The sequence below is a fragment of the Cyanistes caeruleus genome, chromosome Z, assembly GCF_971803275.1.
Source record: "Cyanistes caeruleus chromosome Z, bCyaCae1.hap1.1, whole genome shotgun sequence".
Classification (NCBI taxonomy): Eukaryota; Metazoa; Chordata; class Aves; order Passeriformes; family Paridae; genus Cyanistes; species Cyanistes caeruleus.
In genome coordinates this window covers 239,139-256,186 of record NC_141732.1, presented here as the reverse complement: position 1 = coordinate 256,186, position 17,048 = coordinate 239,139, and the positions used below count along the sequence as shown (strand labels likewise).

Here is a 17,048-nt window from a genome sequence, read left to right as displayed (position 1 = left end):
CAGCTAAAATCAGCAGCCTGATGCCTGAGCTGTATGAACAGGGTCATGTGCATTCTTTAGTCGAAACACATGATCAGGTTGCAGAATAAACCCAGATTTACCGAACTGGGAGAAAAACTGCCAGAGGTTGGGAAGCCAATTTCAGCCACATGGGAAAAAAAATTGATGGTGGAAGTATAAAACTCCTTGTGCTCAGGCTCTTGCTAAATATACTGTTGTTACTTAACTCTGTGACTGTATACCTGATATTTTTCCAAATCTAGGTTATAAATGCATATTTAAATATATGCATTAAAGCAGATGGGATGGAAGTTCTGTATTTTATCAGCCAGATCAGGGGACAGGCTGTCTCTATTTACATTACGTGTCTCCTATGCCACAGAGCCATTTTTTGGGTGCCAGTGAGCAGACTTTGCTTTAACTGCAGAGAAAAGGATTAAGTGTTTCCTTGAAAAGCAAAAGCAGTTCCAGAAGTAGAGCTGAGAACCTTCTCAGCTTTTTCCAGTTCGCATTCAGAAATGAGCATGTGATTGCTAAAGCAACCCCCATCAGTTTGGCAGGATGAGTCATGGGGTTTGAGCTCCTAAGCTGGACAATAATGCTGTCCTCAGCAGGCTGTTTCAACTGCTTTTGTAACAGGCTCAGGGCTGCAGGTTTGGAGAGGCAGTCAGGTACTCCAATATCTTTGTCTGTTGGGGGGATTCCTAGGAGCATCCATAACACCCTCCCTATCCTGCTTACTACAAGGTCTGGATAGGTGTGGGTGGGTGCATTGTGCCCGTGCAGGTGTCCCAAGGCTCTGTATCTACTATATGTTCCTCTGATATAAAGAGGAGGAGCATGTCACCTAATTTTGGCCTGTATCGTGATGCACAAGCAGCAGAGCTGGTTTAACCATTTCCTGACTTTGGAGAGGCTCTCTCTGCAGAGAGACCCTTGCATTATATCCTTCGCCTGTAGCTGCTGGAAGGTGAGTGCCTGCTGCACACATCTCCTGGGACCATTGCCTGTGCAGTGCTGTCCAGGTGTCCTGGTTGCCCTAGGCCTGGGGGTGAGGTGGGATGGACTTGCCTTCCAGCTGCACTGAGCACTTGATATAATTCATTAATCAATTTTGTTCTACTCACTCTTGACATTTTATTAGCAGATGTCTCAAGATGAGCTTGCTGGGTAGCAACAGGGGCAAACCAAATCAGACAGTCTTTATTGGTTTATATAGCTGAAGGTGTCATTTTTTCCCCTGTTGTAATATGGACTTGAAGCAGATGTGCCTTGGTGGGGGATCAGTTGCTTTCACTTTTGGTTAGAGAACATGCTACTGGAGACTGACATGAAGAGCAGGCTGTCCCATAATGAGGCAGAGAGACGCAGGCAGCTGCTGCAGCCTCCAGCAGTGGAGGATGCTGAGCAGCCACCTTGCTGTTCTGCTTGCAAATATACTCCTCAGGTGCAGTGGCAGCAAGTTTGTCCAGCCCTGCATCTCAGGGAAAGATTGTAGAGGTGCAGGTGGGCGACAGCAATGCAGAGTGACCATGATGGGGTGCCTGCTCTAAACGGGGTCTGTTTTAGGGCAGCAAGACCCCAGGTCAGAGCAAGTGGAATGCTCTAAATCTGACAGCCAGCATATGTGTAGGGGCTGGTTTCAGTGCACCAGCAACAGCTGACCGGGGGAGTAATGGTGATGTCATGATGGACACCTCACATATTTTGGGAAGTGTTGAGCATCTCCTCTCTGAAAGTCAAAGCTTTCTAAAGTGGGGTTAAACAATCCCTGTCGAGCACTAAGAAGAGGGCAAAGGACAATTTTGTATAAGAGACTGGGGTCAGACATGTTTTGGGGAAAAAGGAGGTTGCTGGGCCAGAAATGCTCTGGAGGATTCTCTGAGGATGATGGGGGAAGAAGGGCCAGTGCATGGCCAGGCAGAGCCCAACCCTGCTTCTCCCTTCACTCCTCTCTTTGCTAGCCCTTGTCTCCATCCTGCAGAGCTGTGCATATGTGGGCTTATGTCAGAAGGGCTTATGGCCAAGTGCAAGAGCAACAACTGCTGTGTTTGTGCCAGCTGAGCAAGCTGCAGGCTGAGGCATGGGATATGCTTCTCACCTGGATCTTGTGAGCTGGGCTGTCTCAATGGGAGAGTGACATCCCTCCACCCAAGGACCCCGGCATCTCAAAGAGCCCAGACCTGTGCTCTTTGGGAATCATGTTGTGCCTGCTGGTCCTTTCCCAGAGTGTTCATAGGGCAAGGGGAGTGTGTGGGGGGTGATGGTGGCACCTACATCCTGGGTGTAGCTCTTTTGCACCTTGTGCAGAGCCCTCTGCTTGCTGGTCTGTAGAGGGCTTGAGCTGCTCAGTCTAGGCATGTGTGTACAAAAATCCTGCCTTCAGTGCAGGCAGCTGCTGTCTGTGCTCTGCTGCAGCTGTGGATACTGTCAGAGCTGGCCTGGGGCTGGAGGAAGAATCTTGTTTCTGTACTCTTGCAGAGAGATGAGACTGGCTGCTGGTGCATTTATGAACAGAGTTGGAAGACTTACAAGAATCTCCATTCTTGTGGCTCCTCCTTGCTTTATGCAAAACACTATTTCCCCAGAGGGGAATAATGCCTTTTTGCAGCGATTGCTGCAGGTTGTGTTGGGGTGTGAGTGCCTGACCTTCCAGAAGTATGGTTGTGCCTTCACTTCTGACACAGAAATGCACAGAAATCTTCAGTGCTAACAGGTAATAGGAGCAGCAGGTGAACATTAACAGCAGCTACATCAGTCTGAAATATGTTTGCATACAGTAGTTTCTATGGAAGTTCAGGATGCCTGTTGTGTCCCAAACATCACTTGTTTATTATTAAAATAGAGACTGTCAATGGCCACAAATGTCATGTGGCCCATCCTGCTATAGCTAAAATCATAGAATATCCTGAGCTGAAAGGGACCCACAAGGATCACCAAAGTCCCACTCCTGGAACAAAAGAAACACAAAACCAAAACCTCACTCCAGGGTTATCACTGCCCTGTCACAATCTTAGAGTGTGCAAGCTGGCACTCTTTCAGCTGGTGTCTGCTAGTGCAGAGGTTGGCACAGAGGGGCATCATGTCACTGCTCAGGCACAGCCATGGTGGCATGGAGGGTAATCTGGTTCCTCACAAGGACATGGGCTGTGCTGGATCAGTTGGCCTTTGTGCTTCCCTTTTGTAGATACAGCTGATTTGAGCAAAAGCCTCTGTGCAGCCAAAAGTGCCTAATCACAAGCTGTCTGTGGCCAGATCTGCCCAAATTCAGCAGGACATCCCCAACTAGGTGCCACCCAGGATGCGTCTGCTCCCCACCTGCCCCTCCTTACTGCAGGAGAGATTAGGCAGATTTAGATATGTGCATCAAAGAGCTGCAGAGATCATATATCAAATTCAATCTTAACAGAGACTTCACTGCTTCTAAGCAGTGGAGGAGTTTGGGGAATTGAAAGCAGTGTGGCAGGAAACTTCTACTCATAGGACAGTTGTTTTGTTTTGTTTTGATTGGCACCATCTATAATCCAATATTGCTGTCAGCATCTGGTGTGATGATGCCTGTGCTGGTGCTTTCTTTTCTCAACTGAACTCTGAGAAATGCCTTTAATCACAGATATGTTGTGTTCTCAGGTGTTTAGGTCACAGCCTTCTGTCTGAGAGAATAAGGCTCCAACAGGGGCCAGAACACTACTAGAAATGAGAAGGAAATGAGAAGGATTGCACACAATGGTGGGTGCCATCCAATGTCTTATAGAACCATCCCATTTTACAGTCACTATGTTTTCAGGGAGGGATGCCCAGGGTAAGGCATGTCTTATCCAAGACATGTATCCAAGCAAGTGCTGACCTGTCCATGGAAGCTGACAGGGATATTTCCAATGACAACAGCACCATGGCCACTGTGGAGATCATCTGGAGATCCTGGAGATCACAGCTTGGCAGTGACAAAGGTGGACAAGAGCTCCCCAAGTCAATGCCACATCTGGGGACAGAGAGGCAGACCACTCAGCATGAGTGAGTGTTTTTATATTTTGTGTCTTTTCTGCATAACAGGCCCCTGAGCTATGTTTTCACAGAGCTACAGAAATAAGAAACTACACTTACATCTTGGCAGAGGTTTGAAGGGCTGTGGGCACAAATGTCTTGGAGACTGCACGAGAGGCAGTCCAAAGGGAGCCTAATATGGAGTAAGTGCTACCAGGTTCTTCTGTCATCTCCTATTGTCAAGGGACAAAGTGCCAAGATATCAACTCTAGAAGGCTGCTGGAAATTAACCCAGTGGGGAGGAGTGGGGCTGGAAAGGCTTGTGAAGTATTTTTTCTGCTTTTATCTGAAGTGTACTTTTTTAAAAGTTGAACACTGGAACCACAGCTGGTGCTAAGCTTTTCCCAGAACAGTCAGGTGCACTGTCCACATCTCTGTGCCTGTCTGAAGCAGTGCCATGACTTGCAGTGTGTATGTGTGGCAGATGGACAGTGTCCAGGGGCATTCCACTGCTCTGCCTCCTTATGGTTGAGACAAACATATGTCTGTTCTGCCCTCTTGGTCCCAGCGTCCTGTCTGTGACAGCAGAGAGCTCCCACCTCATCACTGAGCTCTGTGCATCACTGAGCACTGAGCTCTGGCAAAGCCCTGGGTGGTGAGAGCTTCTGTGCCAGCCTGTCTCTCCCTGAAGGGCCCAGGGCTATAAGGAGAGGCCTGCCAGCCATGGAGTTAATCACAAGCGTGTAAATGTCTCTTTCCAGCTATGGCTTTCCAAATTTTCATAAAAGTAAAGTAGATCTTACTGTAGGTACCCTGGTAATCGAAATACTGCTCCATCAAATACCAGAATTTTTGGTCTCTGAGGGCTGGAATGTGGGACTCCTCTGTCCCCTGCCCCTCTTCCTGGCAGTCAGTGCTGGCTCTGTGTGTGCTCTCAGTGTCCTGCTCATCCCTCTAGTGAGCATCTGCTCTGGTGAAAAAGCCCTGTCCCCTCCTGAGAAGGGTTTGGTTCTCTATCCACCCAATTTTTTTTCTTTGTGGTTTCACAAAGTTGGTTTAAACCAATTAATTCTTTGTGGTTTCTTGAGTTGGTTTAGGCATTTTAGACTTGGGGTGCTTGAGCATCCTCATCGGGGAGGACCTGCTGAATGAGGGGTCATAGTGCTTGCCTAGGAGTATGGATGGAGACAGAAACCACAGAGGTGTTTGTACTGCCTGCCCACACTCTCAGCATCAGCAGGAAAAAAACACATGTTGCAGCCAACAGGTGATGGAGTTCAGCACACAAATTAACCACTGATGAGGTCTAGTGTTGACATAAGTCCTTATTACTTGTCTCACTTCAGATAGTGACCACAGCCTGATGGTGTTGGGGATTGATGGTATCCTCTCCAGCACTTTCTTGGGGTCTTCTGCACCATGCAAGTGGTGTGCAAAAAACCAAACCCTTTGGGAATCTCAGCTGCAAGAGAAACAGTCAAAAGCAGAAAAACAGTGAAGGGAAAAAAGCAAGAGGTTGTGGAGAGAAAAAAATCACCTGCCAATAGAAACTTCAAGTTTATTATGTCAAAAGACTTAAGTGTCTGTCTGGGCAGTGGTGAGTAGAAAGGGACACACAGAGAAACTTCCCTGAGTGAATGGGAAGGGGACTGACCATGCCTCCTGGCTCTATGGCACTGCTGGGAAATGCCTGTTTGGAACACCTGGAATGCAAAAATCCCACTGCTGAATAATCAGTAACTAAAAGGAGGCAGTGGGAAAATGCATAAAAATCAGAAAACTCAATCTGTACTGAGAGCAATCAGGTTAAACAAGTGGAGACACTTAAGCCCACACAGGTGAAAGAGAAAGAAACCCCCTCCAGAGTACTGAGGAAGTGCTAGAGTTTACTTTAGTGACTTCTGGTCCCACTTCACCAGCACTTACTGGAGCTTTTTTACCCCAAAGAATGAGTCCAGTGACTACAATGAGATGAAGCTTTTGAAGGGCTTGAGGTTTTGCAGGGTCAGTAATTACTGATCTGAATTTCTCCTGCTGATGTAGATTGTCCTTAGCATTCAGGGTTCCATTCCCCGGGTTGCACAGTGGGTTATTTGTCCCATCATTGCTTTATCTCTACAGAAGAGATGGTTTTCCCTCATCACACAGACACTGACATTATAATTATAAATAGAGTTTGATGTGGGCTTTGCTATTACATTGCAATGATGGCTTCATCTGTGCTATATCCAAAGTGATCTACTTTTGGTGGAGGTTTTATTTAGTTTTTTAATGTTTCGTTGGAAGCTCATTTTTGAGTTCTTGGATGCAATTTCTGAGAACACTTGGAGTTTTCTTTCAGTTTTTGCATTTGCCTTTTGTGCACCTTACATGGTCCATCCTGAGTGTGCTGATGTGGCAGCAGGCTCTGGCCGTGCTGGTGAATTGACACCAGCAGTGATGATGTGACTCATGGATGATGTGTTGACACCAGCCATGACAGCACATGCAGATGGTTGTGGATGTCTGCAGGAGGAGGAGTTTGGCTGCCCCTGGGTGTAAGAATTAAATCCTTGAGTGTTCCAAGAATCATCCTGAATCTGTGGGCTCATTGTTGCTGATCCAGCCATCCCATACATTAAGAGGAACAGCTCAGCTGGCACGGGATTTCTCCTTGAAATTTCATTCCTTATGAAATTCTAGGGAAAAAAGAATAAATATAAGTTAGCTCAGATCCTCACTATAGCAGCATTAAAATAATGTAGTCTCAGTTTCTGAGAAAGTTCTGCATGTGTAAATTCATACAAATGAAGCGAAAAGCCATTTCAGCCTCCAAATGGAGCTGTTCTGATGTTTGAGAGCAAAGTCTTTGCCTGAGTTGTGCTCAGGCAGGACATTATTCTAGGGAGGGAAAGACAAAGCTCTGCCTAGCCATGTGATAGAGCCTGTGGACTGAGATCTTCCTTGAGCAATCTTCAGTTCTGTCAGACAGTGGAGCATTCCACATTCCTCACTGTCAGTGAAATCCCCACTTCCTTGTGATGCCCAAAGCTGCTGGTGTGCTGGACACAGGGGTTTGCCTGCATTCCTGTGCTCTGGGCTTCTACTGCCAGCTCATGACCTCTGTGGGACCCCTGTGGACATGGCCATGGCCAGGTGGATGGCAGTGGCTGGTGGGCAGCTGTTCCCAGATGAGGATGTCCCCATGCCTCATGTCTGAGGGATTTGAGGGATGGGCTGGTTCTGCCCTGGCCATCAGCGATGCTCACCTGTTCTCAGCTCAGCGCAGGAAAGCTCCCTGCCAGCGCAGCTGCCCTTTCTGAGCAGGCAGGTTACCAGCTGTCTCGTGTGCACATCAAGCACGTTTGTCACTTTTCTCCTAATGCAGTCCCCAGGGCCCCTGTTTTCTAGAGAGCTCTCCTCTGGCTCTGAGGTGAAGCCCTGCCAGTTTGCCACCGGCTTCAGTGGAGCAGGGATTTTCTCAGAGCTATGTTAATGAAAAGCCCAGACTTCCACCACTCCTTACAGCCCTGCTGAAGCTCCAGCTGTTCTCATCAGGAGCTGTCGACTGCTAGATACTTTTCAAGGAACAACCTCTTCATACAGATTTAGCTGAAATTCTGTTTAGGGGTAGGTGCCTTGTCAGATCATTCTGGTGTTGCCAGTACTGGGACTGCCCAGGATTCTTTTGTAGGAATGCATTGTTGAAAGAAGAAGCAGTTTTGTGGAAAAGCAGGACTTGTCAGTTTTGATGGATGTTTTTTATAAATGCTAATTTAAAATAAGTAGAAAAGTTATGAGAAAGATGAATAATTCTGATTTATCAAGATATAGAATCCAGAGAGGAGGAAATGCTGAGGTACAGTAACAATACGAGCATGTACCTATGTGCCTGTACAGAGCATATATCTTTGTGTCTCTAATGCACTTATCACATACGTGTATATACAGAGAGAGGTGAAAAAATTGCCCTACAATGGATAAATTATATTACTCACAAACTTTAACAATTAGTATTCTAGTTTTTAAATTTTGACAGTGATTTTTGGGAGTTCTGAAGAACAAAATGATGGTTTGGCTTTTTGGTGGTTATTTTTCTTCCCATGCTGCTCTTGAACAAGGTCTTTTTGTGAGAGGATGGTAACACACTTCATATCAAGATATGCGGTGCCAGATTTTCCTCTTTTTCCCTGTTTGTATCTCATTGTCTCTTGGGTCAGCATACATGTTCACTGTTAAAACAAACGCTTGAATTTCAAACATGTTTGAGGTGAGGGGAGCTCAGGGGAGCTGCAGTGGCTCAGTCTCATTTACCCTGGAAATGGGATTTGGCCAGTCACAGGTGGTTGGAAAGAGGTAGAGGTTATATTCCTGCACAAAAGGTCCGACACCAAGGCATTAAGTAAATGATTTGGCAACTCTGTGGTATCAAGAGCTCCCCAAGTGTTATGCATTTCTGTGTCAGGCTTTCTCTGTGTCTCAGAAGTAGTAATGGGTTTTCCATTGGCCTGTTCCATCTCTATGGTGGGGTGACCACCAGGGTGAGGGTGTGGCCAGGCCAGGGTCTCCCTACTCCCCCCAGGTGTGCTCCTGCCCCTAGGGAAGAAGTAACCGTTCTGCAGGTAACATCAGGTCAGCTGCCTTCCCCATGGCTGCACAAAGTGCAGGATTGTCATGTAAGGTCTGCAATCACCTACTGTCACAGTTGGTTCAAGCCAACTCGGATTTTAAAATCAGAATTATTTCCTTGGCTGAAATGAGAGCCTCCTGAAATCCTGAATGATAGCGGAAAACCACTTTCTGTTGGTGCTTTGGGAAGCTCTGGAGTTAATATTGTAAGCTGTAATTGCTGTTGTTGCCGATTGTGAAGTTCCCTATGAGCAGACAGAGCAAAATCAGTGAGACGCAGAAAATGGAGTTGTCCTGAGACTGGCGGAGCTCTGCAGTTCCGTTTTTGTCTGCCATGTCCTTTGTGTGTGTTCTTTGCATTGAGAGCTTTCCATTGCTGGAGGTGGTTGTGCAGTATTGATTGAATCCTGCCCATTTTGCCTTCTCCTGGTATTTGCAGAATAGTCCCATTGGGGGTTATTTGCATCAGACTGCGTTTTGCACTTTGTGTGGTTTTTAGCTAATTATATAAATAGCTGGTCATACCGAGTCTGCAGGAGAATTGGATTCATATCTGCAGGCCGTCTGTATCTCCTGGATGTACCAGAACTTGAGAAGAACCCCTTTACAAATTTTTCATGGCACAGGATATGGTAGAGCTCAGAGAGAGCTGTAGTGCTTACAAAAGGTGGGGGTTTCCCTGCTGAGTCTTGAGCTGAAGCACAAACCTTGGGTCAGGGCTTGCTCTGCCATGGAGCTACACGAGGCAGGATATGGTTCTCAGCAGACCTGCACTGGCTCAGGAGTAGCCAGCATGTGCAGGGCTCGGGAGTGTGCCCATCCCTGGTGCTCAGGCTGTGTGCAGGGCATGCACCTCCCGAGGCACAGGCAGCCTGTGCCTGCCCAGAGGCTCTCTGGGTGCTATTCATCCAGCAGCTCACGCAGAGCAGCAGCAGCCATCATCAGCAAACACAAAAAGCTGTATTTTAGGTGCATCCTGATGTGCTGCAAAAAGGCAAATCCCTCTTTCTATTCCTTTTTTTTTTTTTTCTTGAGGAGACTTTAGAGATGGAAAAAGAAGTCCTGACTGGGAAAATGTAGAGACAGGCATCCCTACCTGCCCCACTAAGACCTATGATCTGATAGATGAAGTATTGCACTGGTATTTTGCTGAACTTCCACAAGAAGACTGATTGCAGCTCGTTTCCCCATTTCATATCACAGAACCACAGAACAATCACAGAATCACAGAATGGTTTGAGTGGGAAGGAAGCCATCTAGTTCCTGCCTCCTGCCATGGGCAGGAACCTTCAGCTACACCTGGTATTCAATTAGATATTCAGCTAGACCTTTTCTGTTTTGTGTGTACTTCTGGGTAGCCTGCCCCAGCTGGTCTGAGGTATGTTTCTCTGCACTCCAGCTCCTCTGCCATGACAGGAGTGCAGCCATGCCACTACACTCTACCTATAATGCTGGAGCAACCTCGCTGGAGCTTGGAGTTAGTTTCAGAGCCACAGCCTTTGCTGTCTCCATCTTCTTCATGAGCCTTAGCTAGGGAGGTGCCTCCACAACTTCTTCCCGGTTCTTGTGTGTTGTTGTTTCTGGGGCAGTGACTGTCCACATGATGGTGCCCATGGCTTCAGAGATGGGAAGAGCAATTGGTCTTCCGAAAGCTAAGAGATATTTGTAGCCAACATATACCTATGCTAATTCCTGTAAGGTTATAGCTCTAGCTGGAGACTGGTTTTCCTTTGCTTCTGCAGATCCATATTACAGGTGGAAGTTAGGAAACAAGGATTCTTATGTGAGATGTCTTGTATTGAAAGGAAAGCCAGTTAAAATCTCCTATCAGCTGGGCACTGATCTGGCTGATTTGAGCATGAAAAAAGAGATGTCTACAGGGGAGGTCAGGGTATTGGAATTCTGTCAGGTACCAACATCACTAAAATGTGATGGTTTTCTGATCACATGGACACTCTTCATAAAACTGCTTCCCTGTAGCTCTGTAATGGGGTCCTGGCTGCAATGAAACCTTTGTAGAGTGCATCAGCTGCTCTCAGATTTTTTTTGTTCGCAGACTAAGTATGGGTGTGCATCTACCGTCACTTAATTTGTTCAGAAACTTCCTGAAGCCCTATCATTATGACAGGTTCTCTGACATCTTGCAAAATGGCACAGAGGCAGGGAAAAGATCTCCCTCACAGGGCCCAGAAGCATAGAATGGCAGAATGGTTGGGTTTGGAAGGGAACTTTAAGGGCCATCTAGTCTGACCCCCCTGCCATGGGCAGGGACACCTTCCCTAGACCAGAACTTCAGAAATGGTGATTAGCAGAGCAGGACAAGGTCTATGGTATGCTGCTCTTGTGGGAATGATGGCATCACGAGCTGCTTCTTTCAAGTGCTTTATGTGAGTCACATCAACATTTAGTTGACAAAATGTGAAGAATGCAAACTTACAGCGGGGAAGCATCTGTAAGAACAGCTTTAGTTGAGTGGTGGCCATCTCACACAGCAGAGTCTCATTTCCCTTTGATGCTGCAGTAGCTGCTGCGGTGTTGGGTTTTGCCTGATGAGCTGTCACATAGCTCTGCTGGAGCAGGCACTGCTCACCCCCACGCTGCTGCATCTAATGGCCAGGATACATATCCTCTTTTTGCATTTCAGTGCTTCATGAGAGAGAGAAGGCACAACCCTAAGGGAGCAGCTGTGAGCAGGTGATGCACAAGTGTGCACATCAAAGGCTTCCTGGTGGCTGAGCATTTCAGGTGAAGACACCAGAATGTCTTATATTGGCTAAACATGCTTCAGCCTCCCCCCTTACAATTCTGAACAATTGCTGTTGAGTTTTGCAGTCAAGATACTCCTTCTTTCACTTTCATGTTCACTTTCCCTGCAGTACAATTTTTGCCTGTCCCTGGGACATTTGCCAGTCAGACTATTCTTTGGAAGGTCTCAAAATTAGCGGTTTCAAGGCTTGTTGGACTCAGCTGCCAGAATGCCCTGTATACATTCCTTTGAGTTAGACAGATTTGGTAGTGGAGGCTTTTAAAATACTCAGACCTTTCAGAAGTGGTGCTGGTTTCTCAGCAGTCTGATAACAACATTCAGAGTGCCTGAAGGCAGGCAGACAGTCCAACATCTTACATGTTGCCTGAGAACACTTAAACAATACCTTCTGGCTGGATGTCAGAGCCTATGGTGTGAGGAGCACATTCCTGCTCCCTTTATTCCACCTTTTCCTGGCTGGAGGTGAAGGGAAGCCCTCAAACCCACTGTCAAGTCATCTCTCAGGAACCATGCTTGCTATGTGTTTTGGCTGGAGAGAGCTCAGGACCCTCCTGCTGTGCCAACTGGGCTCCTCTGCATTTCCTTCCATCCACCTGTAATGGATTTTACACCTGAGAGGTTATTTTTGGTGGTACAATTCCTATCTGTCCCAAATGGGATATTTTACCTCTTGTTACAATTCACAGAGCTAGACGGGGCTGCTGGTTTCATGCTGTGCAGCATCGACACATCATGCCCTTGTAAACATTGCTGTCAGCAGTGGCAATTCCATCTCTATTGTCCCAATAAGATTTCATGCTTGACAGTGCCTGACTTTTTTTTCTGTACATCAACTAATAAGAAATAGTCATGCAGCAGTCTTTTTCTTTTCTGATTCCTTGGGTTTCTTCTTTTTCTTTTCTGATTCCTTGGGTTTCCAGTTGCTTCCTTTGGAATAAGCAGCTAGCCATCCTCTCCCCATTCTCACACTGATTTTCTGCCAGGCAGGAGGACACAGGAGCTGGCATTTCTGGAAAAGAGAGGTTTTTTGGTAGAGCAGAGCCTGTCTTTTTCTGCCTAGCACCAGTCAGGGGACAAAGAACAGTCTCCATCTATCATGGCCTTGGATGGCAATGGGGAGTGGCCCAGAACTGTTATGAGGGCTCAGAGATGGGAGGAACATAATTATAGGCATGCCTGAATCCAAGGAAGATTATTTTGGAACAGTTTAGGTGTGTGTCCTTGAGCTTTAAATTTGTGTAACTATTCCTGATGTTTACCTGTTTTCCTTCTCTTACACTTGTTGCAGCAGAATTTGGTACCTGGTGGTTTGACCACCACAGCACTTCACAGGGTCAGTTTACTTTAAAGGATGGCAGAATGTGGGGATACTGGAATCTATCATGGTTCCACAAGAAGTTAGTGCCTGGTGTGTCAAATCAGCCTAAACCTCTGGAACCTCTCGGTCCTGCTTCTGAATGCTGAGTCATATTTCCAGGTCACAGCTTGTCACAGCTGAAGCAAATTCCCAAGAATGCTTTCTCTTAGGATGTCATGGAGGAAAATGGAGCTGTTGAGTTGATGATTTGACTCATCAGGAGGGTGAAAATGGGGCTACTTCCCTACTCAGAGAAGTGGAAAATTGGTTTGGCAGTGGAGTATCCATGTGTAGCTCCCCTTGTCACCACTATCTGGCCACCAAGGACAAGTCCTTGGCAAGCTTTCTAAGAAGCTCATAGTCTCTGTCCTGACCCTCTCTGGGCAGATGCTGAGGGAGGCTGGCATAGGCTGGGGCTGCCCTTAGCACATAGCCACCATGATGACTGCACCTCTGAGACAGTGGAGGAAGCGGTGATCTCCAGCCAAGCCAGTCTCACCCAGCGGGAGCTGTTGGCACTGGCCTCACTTCAGGAGTGACAGAGCTTCCTGTACAAGCTGTGAGTTTCATCATCATTTTGCACCACTAGTCATGACATGCTGTGTACCTGTTTGTCACCTTGGAGATGAAAAAAAGTCAAAATCGTTAATCTCTGTTCTGTCCTGTGACTTGCTCAACCAGGAGCCTTTCCTTGCCCCTGATATTTAAGAAAAGGTAATAGTGCTACTTGGATTTGCTTCCTGACACCCATGCTGAGTTTGTAAGCTGGTCACATCTAACCAGTTACCACAAAATTGATTCTGGAGCCTTCAGTTTAGAAACCTGCAAGCTACATCCCAGGCAATCATGCTATCTCCATCAGGAACTGAATGAACCAGTCAATAATCAACATTGCCAAGGGTGAAGAGGTCTTTTCTAGTGCTTTTGATTTTTTCTTTATGTACATCTCTACATAGGTAATAGCTATATAGATGGGCAGATGGAATATCAATGGTCACTGTGCATGTATATTTATGGAGTGTACGTATGATTTAAGTGAAGAGAAAGTTGTAGGTGTGTATGGGAACACTGGTGTATTCCTCATAGTTTGTTCTCTTGCTCTCTGACTGCATTGCTCAAATACACGGCTCCAGGTTTTTAAACCTTGCTAAACCTTTACAAAAAGATCTAAAACCTTGTTGTGAAGATGATTGTCAATGCTGTGACAATCACCCTGCTACCTGGCAAGCCCAGAATAAATTCACCTGTATTTTTCTAAACTGTCAAAGAATTTTTGAACTCACTTCAGAGAGTTGTAACAGGTAGTGCTTGGCTGGATGAAGGTGCATGTGTGGCAAGGTGTTTGCTCTCATGCTGCACCCCTGCTTGCCCCTTTCTCTGCACCCATTCAAGGGCCCAGTGCATGTGCACAGCACTTCGGAGCAGTGGAGGTAAAGGCTTAAAGCCTTCTCTGCATTTATAGAGGTTGTAGCTGATTTTTCTTGGACTTGTGATTTCTGGTTTTTTCCTTGGTGAATCCCAGCACTCTGTGGAAAGTCAGAGGCAGTGTGGGCAGGGCTGGAGGGGTTTAATCCACTACTGTGCTGCTGAGTCAGGTGAAGTCTGTGCCTGAGGGTTCTTTGTTGATGGTTGGCATTCTCCTTTTCATCCTGATTGCATTTCAACTGTGCTTTTTTTACCTTCTTGGTTCCCCCCAATGCTCAGTGCTGCTGTCAGTCTCTGGCTGCCAGAGATGTTTGATTTCATCACTGATGCTCAACTCAAGCCCTCCAGCCCCATGAGTGTAACATGGTTCCCATTCCCTTTCTCTCTCCCTGCAGGCATGGGCAGAGGTGCTCGAGGATATTGTGATGGGGTGTGCATTTGCTTGTGAAATGTGATGCTTTGGGGTCTCATGCCAGAGGACTCCATTGGTTCTGGAAGGTCACAGCAGTAAGGGGCTGATGTCTAACACGTTGCTTTGATGTAGGTGCCAGCAGGTCCCAAGTCCTGGTTAGACTTTTGCCAGGTCAGAGGAGGCCAAGTGCTGCCTGGGTAGTTGATGTGCACAGGTGCAGCCCCTGTCCCCATGACAAAATAAGGTGAGCCCACCTGCAGCCACTGCTGGATAGGTTCCTGCTCCCAGTGCTCACCATGTGTAAAAGCCCACTTGTGCAGCTCTTTGTCATGGGACCAGCTTACAATCTCTGGCAGCTCTGGCTACCCTGTCACCTCCTGAGACACAAGTGTCAGAAGGCAGTGGCCTGAGCTGACTAGGGTCCCTGCCAGTGGGACAAGCAGAAATCTGCACCATCAAGATGATGAGCATCGTGGGACAGGAGGTGGCTGTGGCAGGAAGGGGTGGGCACACCCTGTGAGATCTGAAACCCGTTCATCTGGTGGGTACTGACAGCTGCTAAAAACAAATCATAAATGGAAACACCAGATACAATTGCACTGAGATGGCAGAGGTCCTGAGGAGTCCTGATGGGCTGGCAATAGACGGTTGAAACAAATTGCCCACTGCTGTGATACCTCAGCTCCCAATAACAGAGGGCAAATGGCCTTCCAGGGGGAGATATAGATTTTCCTTTGAGATATGGAAAGGGAAATAAACTACATTATGTTTGAACATAGGGCTCTCCCTTCCTTGCTCTCTGAGAGAGAGGGAGAGAAAGGGAGAAAAGGAAAGGAAAGGAAAGGAAAGGAAAGGAAAGGAAAGGAAAGGAAAGGAAAGGAAAGGAAAGGAAAGGAAAGGAAAGGAAAGGAAAGGAAAGGAAAGGAAAGGAAAGGAAAGGAAAGGAAAGGAAAGGAAAGGAAAGGAAAGGAAAGGAAAGGAAAGGAAAGGAAAGGAAAGGAAAGGAAAGGAAAGGAAAGGAAAGGAAAGGAAAGGAAAGGAAAGGAAAGGAAAGGAAAGGAAAGGAAAGGAAAGGGAGAAAGAGAGAGAGAAAGAAAGAGAGAGAAAGAGGGAAAGAGAGAGAGAGAGAGAGAAAGAAAGAAATAGAGAGAGAAAGAAAGAAAGAAAGAAAAAGAAAGAAAAAGAAAGAAAGAAAGAAAGAAAGAAAGAAAGAAAGAAAGAAAGAAAGAAAGAAAGAAAGAAAGAAAGAAAGAAAGAAAGAAAGAAAGAAAGAAAGAAAGAAAGAAAGAAAGAAAGAAAGAAAGAAAGAAAGAAAGAAAGAAAGAAAGAAAGAAAGAAAGAAAGAAAGAAAGAAAGAAAGAAAGAAAGAAAGAAAGAAAGAGAAAGAGAAGGAAATGAGGGTAAAGAGACATAAAATAAGCTTCAGCAGGCATTTGCAATTTAATTGATATTTGGCGGCAGGAAGCCAATCAGTATAAGTAAATTGACGTTATAAGATAAAAATAATCGCCTAATGGGATGGCTTCCCCCACGGCTGTGGCAGGCCAAATAAATATGGTAGCGCGTGTCAGAGCAGCGTGGCGGCCGTTCCTGGGCACAGCCGCCGGCGGGGCTCAGCGCGGGCTGCGGATCATTTTTATGGCATCTGTCTCTGCTCCCTGAGAGCAGGCAATGAGGGGTTGCACATTGATTGCTGCTCCAGCCAACAGTGGCTGAGAGAAAGGCTGTAATTAATGGCTTTATTTGCTGGAGCACTGCTGAGAACAATTGAGTGTGTTATGGTAACAACTGGTGCCCACATTCCAGTGGCAAAAGAAGGTGTTGGAGCTGGTGGGTAGCTGGGCACAGGCTGCCTTCCTGAGAGTCAGGTACAGGGCATGACAGCAGAGGAGATTTAACAGTGCTTTAGGGGCTTGGCTGGTGCAGGTGGGTATCTGGGGAATGGTGCAGGTGTGGGGTGCCAGCCGTGTGCTCCCAGTTAATCCCAGTTTGGTGACAGAGCAGACCCTCAGCCACTGCTTGCCACAATGCCTCCAGGGAGCGGAAAACTGGCACGGATGATAGTGGAGGCACTCTTCAGACCCTACTGGGGGAGTTAATTCCTCCCTACCCAAGCCCCTGGCCACCCCCTTTTGCAGCACTAGCAGAGCCACGTGTTACAAGTTTTCTTTTTTTCTTTTTCTTTCTTTCTAAAACAAGGTGTCTTCCAGAGATTTTACCTAAATGTAGAGCAGTGCAATCCAGTAATTTTTGAGAGTGAATCACGAGTGGTTCTGTCTTGCCATCTGTGCCTTTGGCTGGGGCATGGGGAAGTGGACATGGTTCTGCATGGCTCTGTGAAGAAAACATGGCTACATGTAAATGGTTATGTATACACATATATATGTATGTAAGGAAGAAACATTTCAGGCAGCATGCATCCTCAGTGTTTCCTTCCTTTCTAAAGGGAATAAAGTAAAAAAGAGATGGGAAAGTGAAACCATGAAAAGTAATAA

The 17,048-nt window shown here is 46.6% G+C and overlaps 1 protein-coding gene across 5 annotated transcripts in view; it reads left to right on the top strand.

Annotated features, from left to right (window-relative positions):
• Positions 1-17,048, top strand: part of PAX5 (paired box 5) — a 127,342-nt gene that overhangs the window by 11,766 nt on the left and 98,528 nt on the right. The gene's annotated exons all lie outside the window — the stretch shown is intronic.